This window comes from Amphiura filiformis, chromosome 14 (genome assembly GCF_039555335.1).
Source record: "Amphiura filiformis chromosome 14, Afil_fr2py, whole genome shotgun sequence".
NCBI lineage: Eukaryota > Metazoa > Echinodermata > Ophiuroidea > Amphilepidida > Amphiuridae > Amphiura > Amphiura filiformis.
The window spans coordinates 6,207,461-6,217,976 of record NC_092641.1 but is presented as its reverse complement, the minus strand read 5'-3'; positions in this window follow the sequence as shown (position 1 = coordinate 6,217,976).

Below are 10,516 nucleotides of genomic sequence, written 5' to 3'. Positions count from 1 at the left end.
ATGGTTAAAAATCATGGTGTAGGTCCAATAATATGTAGTTTGAAGCACAAGTTTGTTACATTTTTTGTCAAATTTCGAGAATACAGTCATTTTTCTACATTTTAACATCAAAATATGGCAAACATAAGCTTAATGATATCAGTGGCGTAGCCAGTGGGGGGCCAGGGGGCCGGTGCCCCCCTCCCCCGCTCGTCATGGCCGTCGGTTCATGTAAGGCTGTCGGTAGACGGAAGGCGTTGGTGAAAAAAAAAATTGGGTTAACTATAGAGAATAATTATTAAAAAAATGATGAAAATTGTAAATGAAACAGAATTTTACATAAATATTTTGTATTTTTATCTATAATCCTTTTTTTTTCTTTTGCTCTTCACTTTTTCAAACCACCGAAAAAAAAAATTGGGTCAACCTTTTTGATGAAGGGTCGGCAAAATTTTTGTTTGGTGGATTTGGGCCCCCGCCCCATACAGGCTTGCCCCCCCCCTGGAAAAAATCCCAGCTACGCCACTGTACGCCACTGAATGATATGAAACATGAATGTGTCGGTAACACAGATCAGACCTCAAATTTGGTAAAATCTTTACTACAGATGTTTTGTCTCTAGCCCACGGTAAGCAGACGTGAGTTAGCACGGTTCAGTTGTTCACAATAGATTTCGCCGGTGCTTCCGATCTCTTTTGGTATTCTTGTCTCAGATCAAAACCATTACTTTTTAGCAAAGAAAATATAAGAGCAGATAAGAACTGTTATCAAATTTAATGTTTTTCTTAAAAATGTCCAAAAGACATTTATGCAGAAATTGTGTGAATTAGAAAAAGAGCTATTGAAAGCAGTTTTAACCTGCTATGAAAATATCTCTTGGTAATTGACCACCAAGAAAACTAATTTAAAAATAGCAAGCGACATAAAGTGCCTGGGTGTCTTTATTTTTAACGATCGGCTCTGAATCAGCCTCTGAGACAGGCTAACTTAATAGCCATTTGATACCCAAGCAGATTCTCATCATGCTCATGTTCTGAAAGACCACCAGACATAACAGTCAAAATTGGATGCTTGTGTAATTTTTAAAAGTTAAAATGCATTTTTATTACTGTTTATATTGCGGTTTTGTTAAACATTGTTCTATCTATCTTGTTTCCTATTATACCTTACTTGGGATAACCATGATAACTGATTACCCAGCAAACAAAGAAAACCCTTTGGTTCCAAAAACATTTCATCGACAATAATTTTTGCAACGTCTTTTATAAACCAGAAGGTCGCCATCTGCTTTAATTCCGATATTTTAAACAGTATTGTTTTTTTAAACCAAAGAACTATCCACATTCTTTCTTAAGACTATACTGCAGCCGCAGATAACATTATAATAGCTGTGTTATCAGTAGATTTTAAACGAGAACCGAAAGTGTTGGCTCAAGTCATGTAAATATGGACTATCGCAGAATACATGTATAATATGCCGTTCTTGAAGTTCAATGCCAATTTTTGGGTCACTCCATATGAAATCAAGAAGGAGCCCCACCTGACCCCCTCAGATTTGCTTTATATTTTAGTCATATGTTGTACCTGTAAAAATATTAAAAACCTGCAAATTTGAGGTCTAGCTCTTACGGATTTTCTGTAGCAGCCGGGGAGTAGGGGGGTCTAAATTTGGACCCAAAAGTTGCCCTTTAAATAAATTTCATCTTTGGGAGTCGGTGCCTTCTTTATAAAAAGAAAGACTACCTGCATGCCCAATTTGTCAAAAAATTAAAAATTAAAAAATTCTGTAATTGCGCATTGTGTCACGGGGTCATTAAATATGCAAGAAAAAATGTAATGTTTTGTAAACTGACAAGTTTAACCCCCCTAAATTCACATTTTTTGTCAGGTTAATTATTTTTTGCTGTCACTGATGCTATATATAGGATAAATACAATGCATATCCCAGGGGGGCCGGCCAAGATTGGCTGAATTTTGACGTCGTCATTGGTTTTACACGTAAACACAAAAATGTCTCAAATTATTCCAAAACTGTACGTATGTTATTAAGCACTATTTTATCAGTCTAAATCCGTTGAGGTTCGCCAGTGAACCTCATTGTAAGTACTGTTTTTTTGATTTTTTGTATGAATAACGCACGATATGTTACGATATATACTGAAAATTTCCACTGTGTGTATCAATAAGTTTACGTGGTGTAGTGGTTACTGATCTCGCCTCCCACGCAAAGGGTCCTGAGATCGATTCCCATCCCCGGAGATGATTAGAAAATTTAATTTTAATTTTTTCTTTGAATTTAAAATTATTTATTTTCATGTGAAAATGTATACATTGCACTGGGAAATATATTTTGTGCATTTTTTTTCTGTAATGGGGCCACCCGGCCAATAGAGCTCAAAACGGATCTTGGCTCCGGGAAAAAATAATTGCGTCCATCGTGCAGGTAGTGTTGCCGTCATATTGTCTGTTTTGTTTACGCTTTTGGCTGTTGCCACATTGAATAATGTAGTCCACCATCGTCTGGCATATCCAAAAAATTGAGGTTTCCCTCACGAAGATGAAATTTATTGCAAATTCAACATTTTCAGGGGGCCCAAAGTCTATGTGGTCCACCTTCAAAATTGATAAAACATCACTTTTATATAACTACTAGTCTTAAATTACAACTTTATTAAGTCCCAGTAATTGTATAGGTTGACTTCATATAAAATGACAAGCCCAAAGTTGACAATTTTCTTATGATTGCATGTAGTGCAAATGTGCCGAATTCGGAAGGCTTGAAAGTCAAATTGGCCACAATATTAAAAATAAATGATTAGACGAGTAGTTATTGGCCCTATTTACTTTTATTTCCATTTCATTTTCAATATATACAGATTTTCTATGGTAGCTATTTAAAGTTGGAGTAGGGGAATCTAAATTTGGACCCAATAAATTTCATCTTTGGGAGCCTGTACCTTCCTAATAAAAAGAGAGAGAGGTCTGAAACCTTGTATACACACTAATTGCATGCCCAATTTGTCAACAAGTAAAAAAAAAAATGTCTGTAATTGCGCGTTGTGTCACGGGGTCATTAAATATGCAACTTAAAAATGTAATGTTTTGTATACTGGCAAGTTTAGCCCCCTAAATTCACATTTTTTGTCGGATTAATTGTTTTTTGTTGTCACTGATGCGATATATAGGACAAATACAATGCATATCCAAAACATTGAGGTGACCATTTATTTACATTTCCAACAGCGCCCTCGCGAAGATGAAAATTAATGCAAATTCACCATTTTCAGGGGGCCCAAAGTCGATGTGGTCAACCTTCAAAATTTATAAAACATCACTTTTTTAAGACTACTAGTTTTAAATTACAACTTTGCTCAATCCCAGTAATTTTATAGGTTGACTTCATATAAAACGATAAGCCCAAAATTGACCATTTTCTTATGATTGCATGTACTGCAAATGTGCCGAATTCGGAAGGTTTAAAAGTCAAAATGGCCACAATATTGAAAATAAATGACTTGATGCGTAGTTATTGGCCCTATTTACTTTTATTTCCATTTTATTTTCAATATTGGGGCTAATTTGACTTTTAAGCCTTCCAAATTCGGCACATTTGCAATACATGCAATCATAAGAAAATGGTCAACTTTGGGCTTGTCGTTTTATATGAAGTCAACCTATACAATTACTGGGACTTAGCAAAGTTGTAATTTAATACTATTAGTTATATAAAAAAGATGTTTTATACATTTTGAAGGTGGACCACATCGACTTTGGGCCCCCTGAAAATGTTGAATTTGCAATAAATTTCATCTTAAGGGCGCTGTTCGAAATGTAAATGAGTTGTGACCTCAATTTTTTGGATATGCATTGTATTTATCCTATAGCATCAGTTATAACAAAAAATAATTAATCTGACAAAAAATGAATTTATGGGGGCTAAACTTGCCAGTTTACAAAACATTACATTTTTTCTTGCATATTTAATGACCCTGTGACACAACGCGCAATTACAGAAATTTTTGATTTTTGATTTTTTGACAAATTGGGCATGCAGTTAGTGTGTATACAAAGTTTCAGACTTCTCTCTCATTTTATAAAGAAGGCACAGACTCCCAAAGATGAAATTTATTTAAAGGGCAACTTTTGGGTCCAAATTTAGACCCCCCTACTCCAACTTTAAATGGCTGCCACAGAAAATCCGTAAGAGCTACATACCTCAAATTTGCAGGTTTTTAATATTTTTTACAGATATAACATATGACTAAAATATAAAGCAAATCTGAGGGGGTCAGGTGGGGCGCCTCCTTGATTTCATATGGAGTGACCCTTTTATGTTCCTGCAAGAAAAACATCAAAGCAATAATGTGTGATTTGTATTAAAAATAGATTCCTATTTAAATGTTAGTTTTCAATGATAGCTACATGTACTGATCGCATTGTCACCTTTTAATTTCGAGCCAAACAAAACTTGAGGTAAAACGAAGAAAATATTGTGTTTAAATAGTGCAATAGCATATAGCATATCTTTTAACTGGCCCAGTGGGTTGGAGGAGTCGCACCTCTTGGTGTGTTGGTGACAGTGTCTTGATGCTTCTGACTCTTCCAGACTAGCCCATTGGGTCTATTTTACTTTTGTTTCCTTTTGTATGTTTTGTCTAATTTTACTTTGCTTTTTGATGTATTTTAGCCGTATTTGTAAAATAAAATAAAAATAAATAAATCATTTTGTATTCTTATTTTGTATTCTCATTATCATGTCATTCAGGAGCATTGCAATTATATGAGATCTAACAGCTGTTAGGCCTCCAATATTGTCGTACCGTACTGTTTCAAATTGGGCGATTCGCTATAAACTGTGGCAACATCTTCAGTGATAAATATGAAAGTTGTAAATGAAAAAAATAAAGGCAACTGGGTCGGGATGATAGAGCAAATGAAAAAAGGGGGTGGCTAAAAGGGAGGTCTTACCCGTCATACGGGGGACAGCCGTCACTCAGAAGCCTTGTTACTCAGAAAACCCACTATTCAGAAAACCCATCACCCATCACCATCATAACTAATTGAGAGATAGGAACTATGGCTGGGATTCCGAAAGCTGGTTTAAACCTAGATTTAGCTAAACCTAGGTTTAAACCAAAGTTGCGTTTCCCGTAGCTGGTTTAAGTTAAACCTGGGTCTAAAGCCGAGTACTAAAGTTGCAAAAGCCGGGTTTAACTTAAACCTGGCAGAGGGTAGGTTTAAGTCAAGGTTTAAGTGCATTTGTCTGCATGCCAACCACGGAAGCCTGCCTGTTACGGAAGCGGACCACTGCACTTCGTGGCATTTGCAACTGGAAAAATCATTTTCATCAATAAACTCAGAAACATGAAAAAGATAACAACTCTACATGTAGGCCCTACTACCCGCTGTTTATTCACAATTTCCTACGCAAATGCCTCAAATAAATTGGAACATCATACCCATGCACAAAGTTCCGTGTAATATGCATAATTGTATACACCACAGTTAGTACTATACGGCTACGAAAACAGTGTCACTAAGTTAAACCTAGGTTTAAACCCAGGTCTAACTAGTCCGAGCTTTCGGAATCGTAAAATAACTTAAACCTAGGTTTAGGCTTAAGCCTGGACTAGTTAGACCTAGGTTTAAGTTAGCACCGGTTTAAGTTAGCACCGGTTTAAGTTAAACCACCTAGCGGAATTCCAACCTTAATGTAGTGGAAGTAAGAACAAGACGCAACAAAAATACCTGCATAACTTTTTCCTAATAACTTTGTTCTGAACGGTTAAAATAGGTTGTTTTGTCATAACTTGGGATTCAACATTTCTATACAATATTCTGTGAAGTCTACGTCCAATTTTTAAAAATTAAAAATTCCCAAAAAGATAAATATATGTAAAATCTAGAATTCAAAACAATACGACCAATAGCAAAGTTTTTCATCATGTTTATGCCTAACAAAATTCAACTTTCCCGGTATATATCATTCTGGGACACCCTGTATTAAAACAAACACTCAACTCAAATATAAACTCAGTTTTGTTCCTTGGGTTATTTCAATACAGTGGTTCCCTAAAACGCAATTTGGCCATATTTTTGTAATTTTTTATTAAGGCACTCTTTCGATAACTAAAACATTATTTTTAAAGCATAGACCGTGGTTTTTCAAAGTACGGTGGTTGCCTGAAACACGATTTTCTTTTTGGGCATATTTTTGTATTTCTTTAATTTTTACCCAAAATACACCCTGTAACACGATGAGTAGGCCCTAACAGCAGTTAATATTTCATCATTAAAAAAGGCACCAAATTGTATTTCCTTATAAATTAGTGTTATTTACATTCACCGTTTAACTGTAGGCCTTAATCCGTTCACGAACTTTGACCTTTGAATTCTGGGATTGTTATATGAAATGGCAAACCCGACGTTGTCGGTTCGAATCCGCTTATTTGCAATTTGGGCGAAAAATCGGGCTTTTTAATTTTTTTGAAAATTCAGCATTTTTTGACCATTTTTTGTGCAAATTTCTCGAAGTTGTTCGAAATTCAAAAAAATGAAAAAAATTAATTAAAAAAAACCCGCTTTGGGGGATTTTTAGACCAAAAATGAGCATTTTGGCCCAAATTTGACCTCACAGATGAACTTATCAAGTCTTTGCTATTCTAAATATGTATACTTTTATATACTTTAGACCAACAATTTAGCAGTTATGAGGCCCGAAAGTTTCCATAATTCCAGGGTTCAGACCAACCTTAAAACATATTATTTGTTGTCATGTTTAATTGTAACACTTTGGGTTGGTAAACTGTTCATTCTTTCTTATTAAATATATTCAGTTTCCTCTTGTAGCGTGCAATCGTTCCCCATCGTGTTTATTTGTTTTTGTACAGGATGCGTATCCCCATTACCTACTTTACTTATATTATACATGTACTGGGGGGCACGATTAAGCATCAGTAATGATCTCCTTCACTTGTGTACTTGCGTAATAATTTCATTATCCTGGCACGTAAGATAACAGACGTTAGAGGTAGAACTTTTTGAATGACCCTCGTACAACAGTGAAGTGCACAGTATAAATTTGAAAAACAATTGCCTTCAATAACCATCGTATGTAAGTTCACGTAGAGGGGGCGTAGACTCGGATTGCGTGTACGTAGATGTAAATGAGGAAGTCAGACATAGTAAATCTCTGATTTAACCTAAATAGTTAGAATCTGCGGAGTATTTTATACAAGAATCACTATCGTTTTATGTGGTAGAACATTATTTTTCAAAACCATTGTCTTTTTGTATAGTTACCTTTTTGTTGTTGTGTACGACTTCCAATAACTAACCCCTCTTTACGAACGTTATTTTATTGTAAATAGTTTGTGCGTTTGTTTTTAACAATTCCTTTCTCCGGGATTACATTATGAGAGTGATTGTGATGAACGTGAAATCTATGTTTATTTTCGTGATTGTTCTGCAGAATCCGGAAAGTGTAAGGTAAGTAGAACCAATTCAATGATGAATAAATGTGACGTGTCATGTCAAAAGGAGACACTTTTGGGCAGGATCGTAAATGGAGATATAGCCAAAAATCTGCCGATGGGTGATTTTTTCATAATTTAGGTTTGTTGCGAATTTGTGATGTTATTAATTTTAAAAATATGGTCTGATAGTTTCAGACCGAAATATAACTGACATCTTGTATTTTTTGAGACATTTTTCAAGTTAATTCCTACTCTCAACATTGTCAATAATAATTTTAAAGGCCGATATCTCAATTTCCAATTTTATAACACCATTACTTCCGAACTCAATATCTTCACTTGGGAATGTCCGATTTCATAGGGGAAAACGGCGTTGTGGAGCAAAATATCTCTGTATTTAAGATATGTAAAAACCTCAAAATTGATAACCTGCCCAAAAGTGTCTCCTTTTGACATGACACGCCACAAATTATGTTTGGGCTTTTACAATCATACCAATTCGTCGCTGTAAAGGTAAAGACAAAATCTCAAACAAGTGAAATGTTCAGGAGGGGAAAAACATTACTGTCTTGAAATTTGAGCTCTATTGACTGCCTTCCTTTGTCAAGAAACGATGTGTAGTATGCATGCACTTTGCCACAGTCATGACTATAATAACTCCAAACACAAATAAAGACACAAAAATGGAGTTTCATGATTTTGAGTTTTGGAGATACACGTTTTTTTCACAAAACAATATAGTAACATTCCTTTCGCTATTAGCTGAAATGTGAAGTGACAATGTAGTGTAGTAACTACATATAAAATCCTATCCTTTGTATTATTACTGTGTTGCAGATAGACATACAGGGTCGGTTTCTCGAAGCATGGCTAATGGTCAGACTTCCTACCCAGCAAACACAAAAAACGTTTTAAAAACGTTTTAAATAAGTTATATTTTGGCTTTTGGTTTAGGTAAAAACGTTTTATTAACATTAAAATGTCGGGTTATATAAAGGTCATGATAACGTTTTAAAACGTTTGTATGAACACACACTACAACAATATTTTTAAATGTTTTCGAAAAATGTTATTGTAAACTATTTTTGCAAACATTTTGGCCAAATATTGTGTCAATACTTTAATAACATTTTTTTTAAATATTTGAACCCAGCAAACACAGAAATGTTCTTAAATTTTTTTTTTTTTTTCAAAACCTTTTAATAACATTTAAATGTCGGGTTATATAAAGATCATGAAAACGTTTTTAAGGGGACTCGATCTTTTGTGCGTAATTATAGAGGGCCAGAGGATTCACTATATCATTAAAAAATCATTTGAAGAAGTCAAAGAGCCCTAAGAATAAAAATTGTAGTGTAATTCACGCCAGACACAATTTATTTATATGACAAAAATTAATTTTTGCAATCGATCAAAAAACAAACGTTTTATATCAATTTTAAATTTAGCCTGAATCCGTAAATATGGTACCTCTCGCCCTTTTTTATGTCAAGGCTGTTTTTACCATTATGCAGCGAACCATTGTTGAAGCTATTTCACATACATGTACAAAACATTCTAGAGAAAGAACGATACTATATACTGTTGAAATATCTTTTGTTGATTTCGAATGATAATGTCATGAAGTCGTAAATTTTAAGGTCAAATTCCTTAAACCAAAACAAAACATTGCGACGCAGATATTTCCCGACTTACGCAATTTCATCATCACATCAGTGTCTTTATTATTTGTTTGAAACCTTTCCCAAACGTTCGTGCTCTTTATGCATAAAACGGCTAATCTATCTTTACAAAGCGCGTCTTTTTTTAGTAAACTGCCACCGTGGCCGAACGGTAAAGCGCTAGACGAGTAATCGAAGGAAGTTTCGAATCGCTGGTTCGAATCCCAACGAAGCCTGTGGAAACTTTTTTTTCTTCAAAATTCATGATATCATTCCGAAATGAGTCACTTGTCCTTAAATCATGTATCGTATCCTTAAAACGTTATTGAACATATTTTGGGCAAACTTTTTTCGAAAAATATTCCTTCAACACCAAAATATCAATATGTTTAGAATATTTTGTATCAAGTTTTCAAGAATGTTTTTAGAATGTTTTATACCCTTTATATAACCCGACATTTAAACGTTTTCTGTAAAACATTTTAATTTGCTGAGCAGTAGATTATCAAAAAAAACACGTTTTTAAGGTTATGAAAACGTTTTATTCTCTTAATATACCCTTTATATAACCCGACATTTAAACGTTTTCTGACAACCTTTTATAACCTTTTGCGAATGATGTCGAAAACGTTTTGTGTTTGCTGGGTAAGCAAACAGGCCTAAACCTATGCCAGTGTTTGCAATTTCATATCGTACATCATAATCATAAATATAAAAGATAAATCAATACTATGGATCCACGTTGGTAGGGCTAGCATGCTGGCTTAGAAATCGGTGTTGCCATTAAAAAGTCTGGCTAGCTAGCTACAAAATCATCTAAATCTCAAATTCAACGAAAAGTGGGATACGAGGTTTTGGCATTATACAGCGACGCAATATTGTGTTGTTATTATCGGTACACTATTATAACAATCTTCTTCTTTTCTAGAGCGGGGTCTTGCTCTTACTCTCAAAGGTATTATAAAAACTGCGCATTTTGGGGTTGGTCAACGTGCACAAGATACAGGTAAATATATATTTGCATCTGTTTATTAAGACTCTATTTGAAGCCATATTGTAACAATAGCTGAGGAGGACACAAAATGGGTGCCACTACCCCCTCCCCCCACTCGAGAATATCTTACTCGCGGGCAGTGGCGTAGGTAGGGGTTGTGGCGCCCAGGGCTAAGAATACATAATGCCCCCCCACATTCTTGAAACAATTGCGCGCGGTTCGCGCATAATATTGAACAAATAAGGTCTACCACTAATTAATTTTAGTTACTAGAAGTTGAATATCGGTCATAAAATGATCTTTCAATTGATTTTGTGCTGAAAATGTTGACAATAATCATAATATATTGAACAAATAAGGTCTACCACTAATTAATTTTAGTTACTAGAAGTTGAATATCGGCCATA